Below are 21,953 nucleotides of genomic sequence, written 5' to 3'. Positions count from 1 at the left end.
GTTCAATTTATTCTAGCAAAACCTCCAACGGTGTGTTGAATGTTTGAATTGAATAATTGATTAATAATAATTCAAGATCAAAATTATCAGTTCAATTGGACTTGCTTGATCAGATATTATTAAAGATTAACACAGCACTTTACAGAATATAGAAGGTATATTTACCACTTTTATGTCAATGCTTATTCATTCCCAAATTCACTCCCAAAAATCTCTTTCCTTCATGCGATGTGAAACAAAGAAATTCTTTCTAGGGGACGGAAGAGTTACTTTCCCACAATTGATCCCACCATGTGTTCTGGTCTCAAGATCTCATTAGTTATGGATTTTTTTATTATGTCTCAGTTTATATGATTGATAAGCTAATGGGACTTCTAATTCAGTTATTGCTATTCAGAACACCTCTTGCAACAAGCGCATCCTAATGCGTTAAAAATATTTTTCACTGGATCATTATTCCATAAATTGCAGAAAGCATCGACAATAATAAATGTCCCTTATAAATCATGCAACATTACTAGATTATAATTGCCCCTTTATCAATTACTAGGCCTTGTTTATTTTAACATGTTTTAGTGACAGAAATGGAATGCATGTAACCTTACTTACGTAGCCCAGATGTCCAGGGAGGGAACCCATTAGTGTCTGAGTCATGTTTCCCTTCATCCACTAAGGGGCTCAACTGAAGGACAAGGAACTTTACAGTTTTAATAGGCATAGAGCACTACATTTATGGATATACAATATAAATAGGAATTTTGTTAACATAAAAGAATAGAAAATTTGTTAATATCTACCAACAGATTGGAGTTCCACATTGTCCAGTGTTTAACTATCTACATAGAATCATTGAATAATAGAACTAGAAGGAACCTCAAGAGGTCATCAAGTTCAGTCCCCTGCCCTCATGACAGTACCAAGCACCATTTAGATCATCCCTGATAGATATCTATCTAACCTTCTCTTAAAAATGTCAGGTGATGGGGGAGATGTCACAACCTCCCCAGACAGTTTATTCCAGTGCTTAACAACCCTGAAAGTTAGGAAGGTTTTCCTAACATCCAACCTAAATCTTCCTTGCTGCAAGTTAAGGTCATTGCTTCTTGTCTTATCATCAAAGTTTAAGGAGAATATTTTTCCCTCCTCCTTGTAACACACTTTTAGGTACTTGAAGTTGTTATCATATCCTCTTCCAATATTAACTTTTTCAAATTAAACAAGCCCAGTTCTTTCAGTCTTCAGTCATAGGTCATGTTTTCTAGACCTTTAATCATTTTTGTTGCTCTTTTCTGTACCTTCTCTAATTTCTACGCATCTTTCCTCAAATGTGGTGCCCAAGACTGTACACTGTTCAACTCCAGGTGAGGTCTAATCAGCACAGAGTATAGTGGAAGGAAATAAAAATATTAAATGAATCAACACGTTCAATAGAATCGCTATAGATAGTAATTCCATGCTCCAATAATAAGATTTTAGCAGTAAGGGTATATTATCGACCACTTGACCAGGACAGCAATACTGACATTGAAATGCTGAGGGAGATTAGAGAGGCTACCAAAATAAAGAACTCTATAATAATAATGGGGGGGTTAAATTATCCCCATATTGACTGGATACATGTCACCGCAGGAAGAGAAGCAGAGATAAAATTTTTCAATAGCTTAAATGACTGCTTCTTGGAGCACCTGGTACAGGAACCCACAAGGGGAGAGGCAATTCTCTATTTAGTCCTGAGTGGAGCGCAGGATCAGGTCCAGGAGATAACCATTACAGGACCACTTGGGAATAGTGACCATAATATAACAACATTTAACATTCCTGTGGTGGGAAGAACACCTCAGCAGTCCAGCACTCTGGCATTTAATTTCAAAAAGGGGAATTACACAAAAATGAGGTGGTTAGTTAAACAGAAATTAAAAGGCACAGTGACTAAAGCTGCATGGAAACTTTTTAAAGACACCATAATAGAGGCCCAACTTAAATGTATACCCCAAATTAAAAAACATAGCAAGAGACCCAAAAAAGAGTCACCGTGGCTTAACTACCATATAAAAGAAGCAATGAGGGACAAAAAGACATCTTTCAAGAAGTGGAAGTCCAATCCTAGTGAGATAAATAGAAAGGAATATAAACACTGTCAAATAAAGTGTAAAAATGTAATAAGAAAAGCAAAAAAAGATTTTGAGGAACAGGTAGCCAAAAACTCAAAAAGAAATAGCAAAATGTTTTTTAAGTACATTAAAAGCAGGAAGCCTGCTAATAAACCAGTGGGTCCCCTAGACAATCGAGATATAAAAGGAGCAATTAAGGACAATAAAGCCATTGCAGAGAAACTAAATGACTTCTTTACTTCAGTCTTCACGGCTGAGAATGTCAGGGAGATACCCAAATCTGCACCGTCCTTTGAGGGTGATGCATCTGAGGAGCTGTCCTGGATTGAAGTGTCATTAGAGGAGGTTTTGGAACAAATAGAAAAACTTAATGTAAACAAATCACCGGGACCGGATGGCATTCATCCAAGGGTTGTAAAAGAACTCAAATGGGAAATTGCTGAACTATTATCTGTGGTTTGTAACCTATCCTTTAAATCGGCTTCCATACCTAATGACTGGAAGGCAGCTAACGTGACACCAATTACAGTCCAGTAAGTCTAACTTCAGTACCGGGCAAATTACTTGAAACAATAGTAAAGAATAAAATTGTCAGGCACGTAGAAGAACATAATTTGTTGAACAAAAGTCAACATGGTTTCTGTAAAGGGAAATCATGTCTTACTAATATATTAGAAGAAACAAAATACAGGACTATGTAGCACTTTAAAGACTAACAAGATAATCTATTAGAGTTCTTTGAAGGGGTTAACAAACATGCAGACAAGAGGGATCCAGTAGATATAGTATACTTAGATTTTCAGAAGGCCTTTGACAAGGTCCCTCACCAAAGGCTCTTGTGTAAATTACATTGTCATGGGATAAGAGAGAAGGTCCTTTCATGGACTGAGAACTGGTTAAAAGACAGGAAACAAAGGGTAGGAATAAATGGTAAATTTTCAGAATGGAGAGGGGTAACTAATGGTGTCCCCCAAGGGTCAGTCCTGGGACCAATCCTGTTCAACTTATTCATAAATGATCTGGAGAAAGGGGTAAGAGGTGAGGTGATAAAGTTTGTGGATGATACTAAACTGTTTAAGATAGTCAAGACAGAAGCAGACTGTGAAGAACTTCTAAAAGATCTCACCAAACTAAGTGACTGGGCAACAAAATGGCAAATGAAATTTAATGTGGATAAGTGTAAAGTTATGCACATTGGAAAAAATAACCCCAACTATACGTACAGTATGATGGGAGCTAATTTGGCTATGACAAATCAGGAAAGAGATCTTGGAGTTATCGTGGATAGTTCTCTGAAAACTTCCACACAGTGTGCAACGGCAGTCAAAAAGGCAAATAGGATGTTAGGAATTATTAAGAAAGGGATAGAAAATAAGACACATGATATCTTACTGCCCCTGTATAAAACTTCTTGAATACTGTGTACAGACGTGGTCTCCTCACCTCAAAAAAGATATTTTGGCTTTAGAAAGTGTTCAGAAAAGGGTAACTTAAATGATTAGGGGTTTGGAACGAGTCCCATATAAAGAGAGGTTCAAGCAACTGGGGCTTTTCAGTTTAGAAAAGACGAGACTGAGGGAGGCTATGATAGAGGTATATAAAATCATGAGTGGTGCAGAGATGGTGAATAAAGAAAAGTTATTTATTAGTTCCCATAATAGAAGAACTAGAGGACACCAAATGAAGTTAATGGGTAGCAGGTTTAAAACTAATAAAAGAAAGTTCTTCTTCACACAGTGCGTAGTCAACCTGTGGAACTCCTTGCCAGAGGAGACTGTGAAGGCTAGGACTATAACAGAGTTTAAAGAGAAGGTAGATAATTTCATGGAGGTTAGGTCCATAAAAGGCTGTGGTGTCCCTGGCCTCTGTTTGTCAGAGGCTGGAGAGGGATGGCAGGAGACAAATCACTTGATCATTGCCTTCGGTCCACTCCCTCTGGGGCACCTGATGCTGGCCACTGTCGGCAGACAGGCTACTGGGCTGGATGGACCATTGTTCTGACCCAGTATGGCCATTCTTATGTTCTTATGTACTTCTTGTGTCTTTCTCACAACACTTCTGTTAATACATCCCAGAATCGTGTTTGCTTTTTTTTTCAACAGTACCACACTGTTGTGGTCAACTAAAACTCATAGGGTATGTCTACACTACCACCCTAGTTCGAACTAGGGTGGTAATGTAGGCAACCAGAGTTGCAAATGAAGCCCGGGATTTGAATTTCCTAGGCTTCGTTTGCATCTTGCCGGGCACCGCCATTTTTAAATGTCTGCTAGCGCGGACTCCGTACCGCGCGACTACACGCGGCTCAGACTAGGTAGTTCGGACTAGGCTTCCTATTCTGAACTACCATTACTCCTTGTGAAAGGAGGTAGTTCGGGAAAGTAACGGTAGTTTGGAATAGGAAGCCTAGTCCGAACTACCTAGTCCGTGCCGCGTGTAGCCGCGCGGCACGGGGTTCGAACGAGCCGGGATTTTAAAATGGCGGTGCCCGGCTTATGCAAATGAAGCCCGGGAAATTCAAATCCCGGGCTTCATTTGCAAGTGCGGTATGCCTACATTACCCTCCTAGTTCGAACTAGGAGGGTAGTGTAGACATACCCCTAGATCCCTCTCTTCAGTTTTCCTTCCTAGACAGTCATTTCCCATTTTGTATGTGTGAAACTGATTGTTCCTCCTTAAGTGGAGTACTTTGCCTTTATCTTTATTGGACGTCATCCTATTTATCTCAGGGTATGTCTACACTAGTCCCCTGGTTCGAACTAGAGAGGCTAATGTAGGCATTTGAAATTGCAAATGAAAATTGTTAGCCGGTTCCACCCATTTCCCAGTCTTCGTTTTGCAATACGAAACATGTTTAGTGCTTTTTAACCTTTCCTCATAGGCCAGTTTCTTTAAATATTTTAGCATGTTTATCCCTGTCCTCTGGTCTCTCTCCAATTTGCCAATATCTTTCTGAATGAACTGAACACAATACTCCCAGTGAGGCCTCACCAATGCTGAATACAGAAGGTCAGTTGCATTCTTGATAATACATCCCAGAAATATATTAGCCTTTTTTTTTTTTGCAACTGCATCACATTCATGAGTCATGTCCAATTTGTGATCCCCGTTTTGCAAACACCATGAGAGTGCATGCAAAACTTTTGGCACCATTCTGTCTGCCAACAACTACAAACTGAAGCACCTGTTTGTCAGACATGCCCAGCTGTATATAAGTCTGCCAACAAAAAGCCTTCCATCTGCAGAACATTCCAATGCCAGTTCCTTTATTTGGCATGAGTTGAAAGCATCCCTAATAAAATAGCCACAGCACAACTAAAATCAAATTTTATTTCTTGATATTTTAGTTTTCCCTCTTACTTTGAAATTCTCCATCAACCTTTTATTAAGATTTATTATTTGTTCATAAATTTGCCAGAAACCAGCTGTGATTTTGATCATCTTTAAAATTTTCAGTGCTTTTTAATAATCAACATAGAGGAAAAGTGATAGAAATGGAAACATAGAAAAGAACATAGAGATGCAGAAAAAGTGTTTGTGTGTGTGTGTGTGTAACATTAAATCAAAATAAATAACATAAGAACCACATATAGGACAATTCCAGCAGAATAGGAGAGAGGGGGAAAATTCAGTCCTTACACATTTTATTCTAAAGCTTCCATTATACAATAGCTTTGGTGGTGAAGTAATGACACAGACGAGTAAAGTTGCCTTTTTCTGTTTTGAAGAATTGGCCCTAAAATTATACTATTTTACAGTTTCTTTCTGTATGAAGTAAAGCTCCTTATGTTCAAAGCTCTCTGTTACTCTAACCTGCTTATATTTCTGCCTTTATCTCCTCCTACGTTTTCTTCTGATGATCTGTGTATGTTTCCCTGTTTCAAGTTCTCAGTCTGTGCTTTCTTTCGTACAGGAGAATGGTTTCCTATTTATTATACAACAAAGTACCTCTCTCCTCTCACACAAAACAACTCTCACCTTTCCCTTAAGACGTGATAGCTAGAGTTGTCATGTCTCACAGTGTGTGCATTCTATTCTGGTTTGTAATGTTTGCATTTGTCTTTAGATTTCATTGGGCCAGGTGTCTGTTATTTGGCAGAGATCAATGCAGTCTGGCTGTGTACAGCTTATACTATCAATCAATAATACAAACGATGTACTTTTTATACAGTGTTGGGGGTGTGCACAGGACTCTACAGTAGGTGACATGCCAGAAGAAGAATAGGGCTTTAACAGAGGACTTTTGTCTTATGAAAGGCTACCAATCTAAACAACTCAGCTGGCTTGATTCTTCATTCGGCCGTTCTGCTTAAACCAGGAATAGCTCCATTAATTATTATTCATCTGTATTACAGTAACTGCAAGAAATCTTAACTGAGAGCAGGACTCCACTGTAGTCAGCAAAGGACAACACATGCCTAATAGGTAACCCACTAGGCAAGATATACAAAGGTGGGGGAGGGGAATCAGAGCCACAGAGAAATGTTGTGATGTGTCCACAATGATGCACAGGTCAGTGGTAGAGTCAGAATTAAAACCCAGATTTCCTAACACTCAGATCAGTCCATTTTCTACTGCACCACACTGCCTCCCTGCTATAGTGCAGTAATAATAGTATAAAACTGGTACCCTTCAGAAGAATCTGGTTCCTTTTGTTTCTATCAGCTGACTGGCCAAACTCAAGTTTTTTTATTTGTAAGGGCATGCAAAAAGCAATTAATAGCCCTTAAAGCTCCAGCTTTCCACATTCAGAGAAACTCATTTTTCTTGTCTTTCAAAAGGAGCTGGCCACAGTACTCACATTGTACAGCTGGGAGTAAATTACATTCTGGAAGCTGTGCAGGAGCAGACCAGGAATGCTTGTTGTCATGGCCAAGCAGTGTACACGGCACCGCAGGTTGGAGAATAAACAGCCGGGATTATACCCTGGATAATGGCACAATGGGACTCAACATGGCTCTGTACTATATTTGGGCTGGGACTGCAGCTCAGACAGCAATTCTTCAGCTCTGGAGCCCAAGTTTCAAGAGCTTCACTCAGCTAACTAAGGCCAGCCACCAGTTTCTCATTGCTAAGGAGGAGGGGGTGGGGCTGACAGATTTGCCGGGGCCCCTGGGCCAGGTGGGGAGCCAGTTTGTTAAGCCAGAAGTATACTCTAGCCCCCACTTTGCGCTCTCGTGCTTGATTTATTTGGATGTGCCAGGTGCTTTAGTGATGACAGACAGGAAGGCTGGAGTTGAACAGAATCCATGCTGTTTGAGAGAATCAGGGCTGTTGAGCAGTTGCACAGTTGCAGCCGGTAAGAACTGGACAGAGATGTCAGGGCTACAAATTGGCCATGAACGAAAAGAGAGAAGGCAGATGGAGACCCTGGTACATAAGCCAAGAGAATAAATAGGGGGGAAGATCTCCTGCCAATCAACGGGGCTGGAGTATGGCCAGTTTGGGGGTGTACCAAGCCTTACACAACGTTAAATCACATCCGGTATTTTTTAAACCACATTTCCTTAGCAGTGTTGCAAATAATACTTTAGTTATCAATACAAAAAATATTAAAACGCTTACTGACTTTCCTTGGTTTCTGCTTCTCATTTGCCCTTCAGCATGTCTCTTCAGCCTGGACAATGAAAGTGAACAAGTCATTATTTACTTTTCTCTATGTTTAGCATCCAGCCAAGTTCTATTTCAGTGTCTTATGTAATAACTGCAGAGGTTGGCTCATACAAGTTCTGAGCTGATCACAAAAAATACAGAACGAAATCCTTGGCTGTGTATTTTGCAAGTCAGATTGGAGGATCACAGTGGCTACACAGATTCTAACAAAAAAATAATCTATGAATGGAAGCTGCAGGAGGAATGGGATTTTTCCTTGGAATTAAAATAAGTTTGTTAAAACTTGTCTAGTGATATTACTATAAAAGATTATATATTCAGAGTATCAGTCTTCTGGCAAACTATCGATATTTTTACTTACCAGGTGGACCAACACTCTGCTAACCCAGCTAGAATTCAAGAATCATCAAAATGCCACAAAGGTGTTAGATGTATTCCAAAGGGAATATCACCTCCTACTCCTCTTTTGCTCCAGTTGAGTACAGAAGGAGAAGGGGGGAAATAAAGGTTACCACTATCCCATAAGGAAAAAGGTGAAGAAGTATATCTGCCTTCTCTGTGTGGTTTATTGGAAACTGTTAAAAATGCAATCTATCATTTTAAATTCTATGGGGTTTTCCCCAATCATCCTTGCTGGCAGCAGAGTCTGTTGTGAGCCGAGGTGGTTCAACAAACAGACAGGGTAGAACAAGAGGGGATTACTTGTGCCTCTATGCTTTAGGGAGCAGACTATTTTTGTGCTGTGGTTTTGGGTTCTTGTGTGTTCTTCTGAATTCTAAGAAATAAAGTAGTGCTATGTTGCAACCTTCCAGCATTCGTAGTTTATGCTTTATCTAACATCACTATGCATGTGCTATGAAACATAACGTGAGGCTTCTTGCAACTGAGTCAAAAACAGCAAGGCCAATCTTAGCAAAGCTGCACCCAATTGGGAGTGGGTCAAAAGATATTTGTCCCCACAGTTTCCAGTGACTCCTGGAATTGCACAGAGCCAGGAGAGGCTAGGCCAAAGAGAGGCTTTGCAGGAGACGATATGATCTTTGCCAGGTGGGGCACTCAGTGAGCCTCTATTTGTAAATAAATTTAAAATGTCTCCATCCTCACAACAATGAATGAGGATTATCCAAGCTACTCAGAGCCAAATACTGATGCCCGTTCTCACTCTGTCATCCCCTTACTCTGTGAGTACCCACATTGAAATCCATGGGAATACAGGTGTAGTAAGTGCATTGTATATAACAGCAGCATCCCCTGACACATAATCATTGATGGAAGCCAAGTTATTCAAACCCAGTCAATGCACATGCAGATCTCTGAGTATTCTTGGTGTTCATCTGTATGGCCCTCCTATTAATGAAATGATAGGTTCTTACTCTTTCCCTTTGGATGGACCTGACTATCTTCTATTCCTAAAATAGTATTTGCTTTGGGGACCTGGAAAATAATCTCTAGAGGGATGAAGAAGAATCTTGAGAAGGAAGAGAGACAGTGAAAGGGCATCTGGAGAAATTAAAGGAGTAGTAAATTCCCATCAACAGCAGAGAGGAACCTAATTGGCTACTTTAACATTAGCCACTCAAAAATTGACGAATTTTAAATTTTTAAAATGAAGATGTAAATAAGTTTCACTTGAAGCTTAGTTGTTAATTGGTCCACTTTAACACTAAATATGTTATATTAATTATGACTCTAACCCAGTTTGAAATGCATTAGTATTCAGTTTTAAATGCTTAATCACTAGAACATTCATTTTAAATTCTTTCAGTAATCTAGTCTGCTCAATTTCAAGTTGATGCAAATGTCAAAAGCAAAAGACAGAAATGTCTAATTAGCTAAGTACCTAAATTGTTGCTCTTCCTTTGCAAATAATAAGCGAACTTATGTAATACTTGCTGTAAGAGGACACAGTATAGCTAAGGATACTTTTAAGGAAATAGAAAATGTGATAATTTCACTGCTTCAGTTCTAATGTATGTGTCTATGTGAATTACTGCCCTCTAGCGGCCAGTCTGAAAAAGGTTTACAATAAGCCTGTGAGCCTGTGTCCATTATATTTGAACTGTCCTCCCAAAACCAATCCACACATTGCTTAGTCACATTCCTTATTCATATCCTTCCTAAAAAAATATTTCTTCTGCAAAGCTGAAATAAACAAATTAAACAAGAGGATTTTTTTTTAAAAAAAAGCTTTTGGTCCGCTAGATGTACAAAATCTTACAAAAGTCATCACAACAAGTCTCTTTGTGCAACTCTGCCTTTCCCATCTCTTGCCCTCTTTTGTTTGTTCTTTCCCTCATTGTGTTACCTTTAAACTGGAAGTATAGATTAAATCAATACCTAAAGGGTAGGAAACCCTGTATATTTGTTGTGGCTGGAACAAACTATTAATAACAATCACTTGCAACCACCAAGGAAGTTTTTCTGTTAGCTCCATGATAAAGGACTGATAGCATGGAGTACAAGATCCGATGTATGAAACCTAAAGTTCCTTTAAAATGCTTTAATTGCAAGTAATTTCCTAATGACGTACTTTGTACATCAAAGTAATATCAAATTTTGACAGAATATAATGCACATATTGTCTATTTCAAACATATACAAACACCATGTCTTTAAATATTGGCCTTGCATTATTGGAATCACATTCTGCTTCATACAGACTGATCATAGAGCACAGAAGACAGAGTAGAAAATGACAAATACAAGAAGTGTGACTGTAAGAGAGAAGATGAGGACAATTACACAGATTTTGTCAATAATTCTCATATATCATGAGCTTTTCTGGGTAAAACCTACTTCACCAGATGTGTTGGAATGGAAATAACAGAATCTAATATAGATATAGATAAAGATACAGATATAGATAGTCAGCAAAAAGCATGTGTTTGTCAGTTGTAGGATCTGTGTTAATGAAGCTAATTAAGTGAACTGTATGTGTCCCATTCAGAGTTTTTAATGTGGAAATGTGAATGTTAAAGGCAGGGGAAATTGGGAAAATGGGCTTTGTAGTGAGTTAACCAGTTAATGTCTCTATTCAAGCCCAGGGTCACAGTGTCAAATTTGCAAATGGATTCCAGCTCAGCAGCCTCTCTGAAATTGGGTAGCGAAATTCCTTTGTAAAAGAATGGCTACTTTTAAATTCATGATTGAGTTCCAGGCAAGTTAAAAGGTTCCCCCTTCAGGTTTATGTGTTACCATTTCTGATGTCTGATTTGAATGAGTGTACCTGAGATGTGGTGTGTGGCTGCTGGTAAGTATTTGCTTCAGGTTGGAGGTTGTCTGTAGGCAAGGACTGGCCTGTCTCCCATGGTCTGTCAGAGTGAGGGATCATTATCCAGGATAGGTTGTAGGTTGTCAAATGCTGCGCTGGAGGGGTTTAAGATGGGGGCTGTAGATGATGATCAGTGGTATTCTGACATTTTCCTTGTTGGGCCTGTCTTAAAGTAATCTGGCTCCGTCAATCTGTTTCCTCACTTTCTCAGGTGTGTATTTAAGTTTTAAAAATGTGTGCTAAGGATCTTGTAGGTGTTTGTCTCTGTCTCAATGTTCAAGTTTTTCAAAAGTCACTAATGATATTGGGTTTCCAACTTGCACCTTATAGTGGCTTTCTTTTCCAAAGGTGTTAAGAACACTGACAATTGGAGCCAAGTGAGCTATTGCAAAAGAGACATCCAAAAATGGAGGCATCCAAAAACATGAGTTACTTTTTGCAAGTGTAAAGTACCTATATGGTTCAACCTAAAAGGTGCCTGAGTGAAGAGGGCTATTCTGTCCCTCATGGAATCATACAGTCATAGAACTGGAAGGAACCTCTGGAGTTCACCATGTCCAGTCCCCTGCCCACATGGCAGGACCAAGCACCATCTAAGCTGCTCTTAAAAATCTCCAGTGATAGAGATTCTATAGCCTCACTAGATCATTTATTCCAGTGCTTACCCACCAACACAGTTAGAAAGTTTTTGCTAATGTCCGACCTAAACCTCTTTTGCTGCAATTTAAACCATACTACTTGATGTATTGATTCATGCTATCTGCTTCCTTCTTTCATAACCCCTTGCTGTGTTACCAGCTTTTATTGACATTGTTTTCATTTAGGCCCAGACATTGCAATCTCTTCCACATGGGGAGACTGTATAGATTTCCCATTTTAGGATCTGAGTTTTAAATTGAAATCTCTTTAATGTATGCAATTCATATCAGTATGCAAAACAAGGAGTGCATTTTAGGTGATACATAAGTAATAATAATAATCATACAGAGCACAGGTTTGTCCACAGCTAGAAACATATGCTAGTTTGTTTTAAGACTAAGTGTCTAAAAACCAAAACAAAAACAAACAAAAGAGCTAAATAGTGTAATCTGGCATAACTCCATCTAGTTTGTTCTCTAATTTAAATCAATTAAGGGTGTGGCCTCCTGTGTTTAAATTACAGGAGGTTTGTGAACACAAATAAATTATGTGAACTCAAAGGCTTCATATACATTGCAGGGTTTTTGCGGGAGAAGTCTTTTGCACAAAAGTTTTTGCACAGAAACTTCTTCAACAAAAACATGTCCACATCTCAAAGTGCATCACTTTTGTAATATGCTTGTGCACAAGAGAGCATCCATAGTGCATGAGCACTATTGCACAAGAAAGCTCTGGTTGTTATTCATCAGAGCACCTGTGCTTTTTTCCATAAGAGTTTCTTGCACAAGAAACCCCTGCGGAGTGTCCACTCTTGACTTTTTGTGCAAAAGCTCTTGCACAAAAAGGAATTATTCCTCATGGGGAGAGGAATAACACGATTGCAGAAAGCCCTCTGTTCAGCTGATTTTCTTGTGCAAAAGCGCATTTGAGATGTGGAAGCTACGCTGGTTTTTGCGCAAAAACGTTGCACTGTAGACATAGCAAAAAGGAAAATCAACAGTTTCACAAAATCTTAAACACTGTACTCCACTGTAGCCTTGAATTCTATTCTACATCTAGTGTGTGTTTTAGCTGACCTATTGTGATGACCAATTTATCACACTGTTCAATTCCAATGCAGCAGCCACCTTTAAAATCTATTACAGTGATTTCTGCCTAAAATATCATCATGTTTAAAGAATACTAATTAAAAAATGTAAAAAGTTTTCATTCTAGCTAAATTCCTTAAGGAAAATTCCATGAAAGCAAAAGAAAAACCAAGAAAGCTGTGATAATGTGCATGATATGAATAATGACTTATGTTAAGATAGGAGAGAAAATAGTAATTAATAATTCTGTATTATGAGAAGTAGGCTTTCCAATTACAGCAGTGCCATAAACATAGGAAGCTAAATCATTGATGATATTCAAATGACAACTTCTGGTATATGTCTGATAACCATGAGCCCAGCTCTGGCACTACTCGCATTAGTTACAAAGGAAGTTTTATGGATCTATGTCGGGGCTCTACAAAATTTGGCCTGCAGGCCAAATCCAGCCCATCAAACTCCCAGATCCAGCCCATATTACTTTCCTTGCCTGGCCCACCCCACATAGTGTTCAGAGGCAGCCTGGGGAAGGTGGGAGAGGCTTCGCACATTGCCCCCATCCCCAGAATAATTTGACAGCTCCCATTAGTCGGAGGCCAGCCAATGGGAACTGACAGTTCCATGAACAAGCAGCTTGTGATGTGCACCTCTTTCCTCCGCCCAGGCTTGCAGTGTTCAGAACAGCACACATGGCCCCTGCCGCTAGCTGCTTTGAGTGGCCACGGAAGACAGGGAATCTGACTGGGGAACCCCTGGGCCTGGTAACCAGGAGCCACCCAGGTAAGTGCCTTCCGGCCAGAGTCTGCCTCTGGCACTCCAGCCCTTTCCTCTCTCCAACTGTCTACACCCCCATTCCTCCACCCAGACCCCTTCCCAGACCCTGCACTTCAAACCCCTGCCCCAGGCCATATCCCAAATACCAGCACTCCTGCCTCAGGTCACAACCCCTTTCGAGACCCTTCCTCCCCTCCTACACTGCTCTTCCAGCCAACAACTCCCTCCCAGACTTTGCACCCCCTCCTACACCTCTCCTCCAGGTCAGAATATTCTCCTGCACCTATATTCCTTCTCAAACCCTGCACCACCTCCCGCACTCCAGTTCACAATCCCCTCCTTCACCCAAACTCCTTTTTGGATCCCACCACCCTCCTGCACCCCAGTCCCTTACCCCAAGCTCCCTTCTGCACCTAACCTCCATCTCAGACCCCACACCTCCTCCATTAATAGCAATGCAGTCCAAGAGCTTATTGGATGTCTGTGCCCCACTGTGTTAGTTTCCCAACATATATCTGGACAGTTGAAGTCCCACATCACCACCACATCCTGTGCTTTGGATGATTTTGTAAGTTGTTTAAAAAAAATCCTCATCCACCTCTTCTACCTGAGTAGGTGGCCTGACCCCTTGAATGATTTCACTCTTGTTTTTCACCCCTTTTAACCTAACCCAGAGACTCTCAACAAGCCTTTCTCCTACGTCCATCTCTGCCTCAGTCCAAGCGTGTACATTTTTAATATATAAGGACACACCTCCTCCCTTTTTACCCCTCCTCTCATTCCTGAGTAAGCAGTACCTGTCTATATCAATGTTCAAATCATGTGCATTATCCCACCAAGTCTCTGTGATACCAATGATGTCATAGTTGTGTTTATTTATTAGCACTTCAAGTTCTTCCTGCTTATTACCCATACTTCTTGCATTTGTTTATAGGCATCTAAGATACTGATTAGATCTTGCCTCCCAGTTCTGCCTTGTCCCTCCTTTTTCTCTGCTATTATAGCTCATGCTCCCTTCCATTTCTGACCCATCTCCCAGGTTTCCATGTTCTTCACTTACCTGTGGACTTTGGTCACCTGCTCTGTTGAACCTAGTTTAAAGCCCTCCATGCTAGATTAGCCAGTCTGCATCCAAATACAGTCTTCCTCTTCCTTGAAAACTGAACCCCATCCCTGCTTAGCAGTCCTTCTTGGAATAGCACCCTATGGTCGAGGAATCTAAAGCCCTACTGCCTACACCATCTTTGCAGCCAGGAATTCACCTCCAGGATGCACCTGTCTCTGCCTGGTCCCCTACCTTTGACAAGAAGGACTGGAGAGAATACCAACTGTGCTCCAAACTCCTTCACCCACACTCCCAGAACCCTGTAGTCACTCTTGATCTGCTCAGTGTCACACCTGGCAGTATCATTAGTGCCCACAGGGATGAGTAGCATGGGATAGTAGTGCAAGGGCTGGATAATCCTCGGCATTGCCTCCATAATGTCTTGGATACGGGCCTCTGGCAGGCAGCATACCTCCTGAGATGAGATGTCAGGGTGACAGATGGGCGCCTCCATCCCCCTCAGACCACCACTACCCTCCATTTCCTCCTCGCAGTGGTGGCAACACACCTCCCAGCCTGGGGGGCACAAGGCTTCTCCTCTTCTGCTATAGGGAGTGATTCCTTATCTCCTGTATCCATAACAGCATAAACATTCTCCAGTACTATGGTAGAGGGTTGGGAGCAGGGATGGAGCATTGCTGCCAGAAGTGACCATCTGCCAGTGTCATCCGAGCCATTTCCTCCTCCAGTAGTGTGTCAGCAGTCTTGTATACTAGGACAGCTACCTCAGCTGTCTCCACATGAATACTCTCCAGGAATTGCTCTTGGATTCAGATACTCCTCAGCCTGGCCTCCTCCTCCTGTAGCTCTCCCATCTGCTTCCTGAGGGTATGTCTACACTACCACCCTAGTTCGAACGAGGGTGGTAATGTAGGCAACCGGAGTTGCAAATGAAGCCCGGGATTTTTAAATGTCCGCTAGTGAAACGAGGAGGAACGGTAGTTCGGAATAGGAAGCCTAGTCCGAACTACCTAGTCCATGCCGCGTGTAGCCGCGCGGCACAGAGTCCGCACTAGCAGACATTTAAAAATGGCGGCGCCTGGCTTTATGCAAATGAAGCCCGGGAAATTCAAATCCCAAGCTTCATTTGCAACTCTGGTTGCCTACATTAATCACCCTAGTTCGAACTAGGGTGGTAGTGTAGACATACCCTGAGAGATTCCACCAGCAGCCACCTCTCGCATTGGATGGTCCCCCCAGCCTTGATTTCAGTAAGTGGGAATTGCAAGCCACAGTCCCTGGAAAACCACACCAGGATCTGGGTAGAGGCATCCATGGTCAGGTGGTCTGTCTGGCTACAGGCACAGGTGGAGGTGGAGGTGGAGGTGGAGAAGACAGAAGCAGTGCTGGCAGAGGTGTTGCAGGTCTTCCTAACCATAGTAAGACTCTTAAGCGCCCCTGTCTACAACCCCCTGTCCACTTCATGCCCCTGGTTGCTCTGGCTTTTAAAGCCTGCTCACCCAGGTCAGGCCTACCCCCTCATTAGTCACATAGGGGAAGGCTGATCCTGAGGCTGATCAAAGGCAATCAAGGGAACAAAGGATCAAACACTCCCAGACACACAATCCCAACTGCCACAGTAACTGAAATCACCTGAAATTAGAATGAAAATTCAAACAGTCTGAGCAAACTCATTCACACCAAAAACTAGTACAATCACCTGGCAGCCTGTTCAGCAGCAGGATCTCTTGCTCTGCCTCTTAAACTCCCTTGTCTGCAGCCTCCTGGCCCCATTTCCTTGACTTCAGTGGAGCTATGTCAGTTAATGCCAACTGAAGATCTATTCCATACTAGAGTTATCATTGTCTATTATATGCTGGTGGATGGCATGAAGCACCTATAGAAAATGTATCATTTTATTTTTAATACTATAGAACTTTTCCACAAGAGGAAGAAAAAAAGCACAACAAATACACTATAAAAAGTCTCTATTATTACTAAGCAAAGGAGGTATCATATTCTGCCCTTTGTGTATAAAGAGACACAATAACACCATTACAAAACAGAATAAAATAGTACAGCGGTTTAATTCCAATAAGTAACATCACTTGCTGAACCTTATAACATGAAGAAACATCAATACTGACAAGTGACAAGTGTAATATGCAATACAAAGAATAAGCTTTCCCTAGAAAATCTTGGTGGGGGGGGGGGGGACATGTAGAGTTGTCTAATGCAGAAAAAATAGACAACAAGGCAACAAGAAGAATTTATTAACAAAGGCTCACAAAATGAACCAGAGAAATGGCTTCTGTACATTCAAAATATGAGGTTAACAAAGGAAAACGAAGCTAAAACTAATGATGTCTGTCTTAACCACAGCCACAGATGCCCAGAAAAAGATCTCTCGAAAGAAATCAACAATGAGTTTAAGGCCAACAGTATAAGCCCCAAAACAGGAGGGATTATGATTTTGTGTGAGCAGGTAAAAAGTCACTATAAAGAGCTCAAATCAGAAAGAAACAGATAGAGATAAGAAAAGAGATTAGACAGAAGACTGCTACCATGGATCTCACTGGAGTTATAGCTGTCATTCTTCCCTGGATTTATTCCATCACTCTCAGGATATAGGGATAACTTCTATGGTTCTGCAAAGATAAGGACACTTTGTGCAACATGCCCTACAATAGAAGACTCCAAATGAGAGACAAACTCCCCCATCTTAAAGTCACAGGGCCATTTCAGACATGGCATAAGTAGATACAACTCCTTTTGAAGTCACCAGGAATAGCAGTGCACAATTAACACTTCATGGACATTCATATGTTGTTAGTTCTGTTGACCAAACTTATCTCTCCCATTAAAACAGTTACTTTGTTTTTTCTATGATGTATTCATAAATCATGAGTGAAATTCTTAGTCCAGCTATAAAACCTTTGTGCTTCTCCAGCAGCATAAAGGGGCCATATACTCAGTTTTGTTGACTTGAGGATTCTCTTGGCCTTATGAAATTTCAATATGGCAAAAAACCTGGCATAACTGGTTTGATGCTGCCCTGTCTTCACAGCCCTTTAAGGAAAAGGCATAGGCAGGCAAAAAGGTCAGAGGTCACTCATTGCTGACACAGCTAAAAGCAATAGGATGCAACGTGGAACATCCTGTAGGCTGCTCTAAGGGTATGTTTTCACTATGAATAGCAACAAAGACACAGCTGAGCTTTCAGGTCAAGTTAGCAAGTTAAAGGCAAATGTGTAGTGAAGCCTGGAATTTGAATTCAAGCTACTAACCTAGGTTAAAGCTGAGTTGCCAAATCTTCACTGCTGTTTTAACCAAAATTAAGCTTTTGTAGTGAAGATGTACTGTCACTTGCAGGAAACAGACACAGTCTGCAGCTGGCCCCAGGACTGGAGGAATGGAAATATGGTGTAATGGGATCTTTTGCTGCCCTGCTTCAGAGCATAGCTGGGCCCAGCCCAGCAATTGGGAAAACTTCATTCTATGAGCTGGAGCTATTTTAAGTTTTGGATGCAGCCACCTGGAGCAGGGTAAAAGGTAGAATCATAGAATACTAGGACTGGAAGGGACCTTGAAAGGTCATCGAGTCCAGTCCCCTGCCCTCATGGCAGGACCAAATACTGTCTAGACCATCCCTGATAGACATTTATCTAACCTACTCTTAAATATCTCCAGAGATGGAGATTCCACAGCCTCCCTGGGCAATTTATTCCAGTGTTTGACTACCCTGACAGTTAGGAACTTTTTCCTAATGTCCAGCCTAAACCTCCTTTGCTGCAGTTTAAGCCCATTGCTTCTTGTTGTATCCTCAGAGATGTTTTCTCCCTCCCCCTTATGACACCCTTTTAGATATCTGAAAATGGCTATCATGTCCCCCCTCAATCTTTTCTTTTCTAAACTAAACAAACCCAATTCCTTCAGTCTTCCCTCATAGGTCATGTCCTCTAGGCCTTTAATCATTCTCGTTGCTCTTCTCTGGACCCTCTCCAATTTCTCCACATCTTTCTTGAAATGCGGTGCCCAGAACTGGACACAGTACTCCAACTAAGGCCTAACCAGCGCAGAGTAGAGCGGAAGAATGACTTCTTGTGTTTTGCTCACAACACACACTTTACATTTGTCTTTATTAAACTTCAACCTATTTACCTCAGACCATTTCTCCAATTTGTCCAGGTCATTTTGTATTTTTACTCTATCCTCTAGATTAGTTGCAACCCCTCCCAGCTTGGTATCATCTGCAAACTTAATAAGCGTACTTTCTATACCAATATCTAAATCGTTGATGAAGATATTGAACAGAGCCAGTCCCAAAACAGACCCCTGCGGAACCCCACTTGTTATGCCTTTCCAGCAGGATTGTGAACCATTAATAACTACTCTCTGAATACAGTGATCCAGCCAGTTATGCACCCACCTTATAGTAGCCCCATCTAAGTTGTATTTACCTAGTTTATTGAGAAGAATATGATGCGAGACCGTATCAAACGCCTTACTAAAATCTAGGTATACCACATCCACCGCTACTCCCTTATCCACAAGACTTGTTATCCTATTAAAGAAAGCTATCAGATTGGTTTGACATGATTTGTTATTTACAAATCCATGCTGGTTGTTCCCTATCACCTTGCCACTTTCCAGGTGTTTAAAGATGATTTCTTTAATTACTTGCTCCATTATCTTGCCTGGCACAGAAGTTAAACTAACTGATCTGTAGTTTCCTGGGTTGTTCTTATTTCCCTTTTTATAAATGGGCACTATATTTGCCTTTTTTCAGTCTTCTGGAATCTCTCCTGTCTCCCATGATTTTCCAAAGATGATAGTTAGAGGCTCAGATACCTCCTTTATCAGCTACTTGAGTATTCTAGGATGCATTTCATCAGGCCCTGGTGACTTGCAGGCATCTAACTTTTCTAGGTGATTTTTGACTTGTTCTTTTTTTTATTTTACCTTCTAAAACCGTGGTCCCCAACCCGGTGCCCGCGGGCGCCATGGCGCCCGCCGGGCTCTTTACATGCGCCCGCGGAGCAATCTGGGCTGGCAGGTGCCAGCCCCGGGCGCATGGCCGGTCCCGGCCCCGGGTGCGCCGCGCATGCCCTGGCCCTGGCCCCGGCCTTGGCCCTGCCCCCGGGGGCACCGCGCGTGCCCTTGCCGGCTCCGGCCCCGGCCTTAGCCTCGCGGTGCTTACGGGGGGGGCGCCGGCCCCGGGCGCGGCGCTTGCTGGGGGGCACCGGCCCCGGGCGCGTGGCTATGGGGGGGGCCCCGCCCCTGGGCATGCGGCTGGGGGGGGCCGCCCGAGGGCGGGCAAGTGTCCCCGCCCCCTGGCGCCCAGCGGGCGAACAGCCACGCCTCCTGGCACCCGACAACCTGAAAAGGTTGGGGACCACTGTTCTAAAACTACCCCCTTCCCACTAGCTTTCACTATGTTAGGCATTCCTACAGACTTCTCAGTGAGGACTGAAACAAAGTCATTGAGCATCTCTACCATTTCCAAGTTTCCTTTTACTGTTTCTCCCTCCTCACTGATCAGTGGGCCTACCAGGTAAGAGGGGAACTTTCTAAATACAATCATTGCTCATGATTTTCAAAAGTGAATAGTATTTTCAATGCCTTGATTCTGAGTGTGTGAAGGGGCAACTTGAGACACCCTAGAGCACCAAGATTTTCAGACAGCAGTTTCCCAGCACTTTCTTAAAGCCAGGCTCTTTTAAGGTATCTTAAATTCAGCATGCAAAACCATAACCACTTCTGAAAATCTTGAGAATTTGTTTTTTTCATTGACTGTGGCATGCAGATTAAAGCAACATAAAACAGTCAGTTTAGTTTTAATTTTACCAGCAGTAAAGTATAAATACAATGGTCTAAACTCCTCGCTCAACTTTTAATTCAATGTGAGTGAGCTTGCCTGAGAACTGAATTAAAAAAAGTAAGTGAGGATCCTTTGGGCTGTGTTCAAAATATAAAAGAGGTTTTAGATAAGGTTCTTTTGAGTTATCTGTTCATGTCTGTGGACATTGGAGGAAATAGGAAGTAGGAACATGTGGCACTATGCTTGGAATGTTTCTCAGCCTAATTTGCTGAGATTTATGAGTGCATAATAAGTGAATTTATCATTTTTGGCACAGCAAACATTACAGAATAAGCCTGAGCAATATTCAATCTGCTTTGTTTTATAGAGCTCTTTATAGAATTGACACGTAGCGCACAAGTACACTGTGCATCTGCACAGATGCTTTCATTCACTTTACTCCTCTCTTTGCAGCATCACTGACGTGAACCCACCTCAGAATGCAAAGAATTTATAGTGTGGGTGTAGGGAAGCAAATTTTGAAAATGCCACACAAACCTTCAGCTTTAAATCAAAATATAAATGGTTTGTACATGTCCTGTCTCCAGCAAACAAAAATAACCATCTGTTGAAACACTAGAAAGAAAAGCTCTTCCCAAAACCAGAAATTATTCCTGTATTTCCCCTGCAGTATTTCTCAGCTGATTAAAATTAAGACACTAATCAACACTGAGCACATAACATCACTGTCATTTAGCAGAAAGTCTGTTCACTTATTTGCCCTGTCTGCTTGCTTGAACTAATGATTTAATATTTTTGTAGGCTATTAAATAATGCCAAAAAATCTCCCTCTGTATCTCTCCAGAGCCCAGTGGTGTTTACAAATAGTGTTGTAGTTTGATGATTCAATAACCCTATAATTTGTTCCAGTGTGCAGTGTGGCATGACTTCCTTGTCATTTCTATAAATGAAAGAGATATTGGTGTGTGTGTTATTTCTTTAGCTTCATGCTTAAATTGTTTGCTTTATTTTTTCCCTGTAGAAACAGTTAAAGATAGAAATGTGGTAGAAATTGTTCCTTTATTGTATTACCTACCTTTGAACTTGGTTTTAGTGCCCATTATAGTAGTAGCTGAGCCCCTATGCACTGTAATGCCATTTTCAACTCTAACAATATTAACTAACAGGCTATTCATTGCTTATTGGTAGGGTCCCAAATTTTTCCCTCGGCTATACTGGCACTCAGTGAGTTTTGCGTGGTAACTGAACTCTAATATCAGGCCAGATGGTCCCTTTCACTTTCCTGACTGAAGAGGAGCCAAATCATGTGACGCTAAGCACCCTGTTATCATAATGAGAAATCTAGTTTAAAATCCTAGCTAGATACCACAGGGAACAATTCCACAAACCCAGCATTCCACCCCTTTCCCTTTCTCGTTCCCTCAGCCAGATATGTCTATCATAGTCCATGTCTTCACTAAATGAAAGATTGACACCGCTGCAATCAATCTTCTGGTGTTCGATTTAGTGAGTCTGGTTGAGACACTAAATCAAACTCAGAGGTTACCCCATTAGCATCCAATACTCTTGCTTCTCAGAGGAGTAAGGGAAG

The sequence above is a fragment of the Pelodiscus sinensis genome, chromosome 6 (genome assembly GCF_052426305.1).
Source record: "Pelodiscus sinensis isolate ZL-2025 chromosome 6, ASM5242630v1, whole genome shotgun sequence".
NCBI classification, from domain to species: Eukaryota; Metazoa; Chordata; order Testudines; family Trionychidae; genus Pelodiscus; species Pelodiscus sinensis.
The sequence above is the reverse complement of the archived record's forward strand: the minus strand, read 5'-3'. Positions refer to the sequence as shown.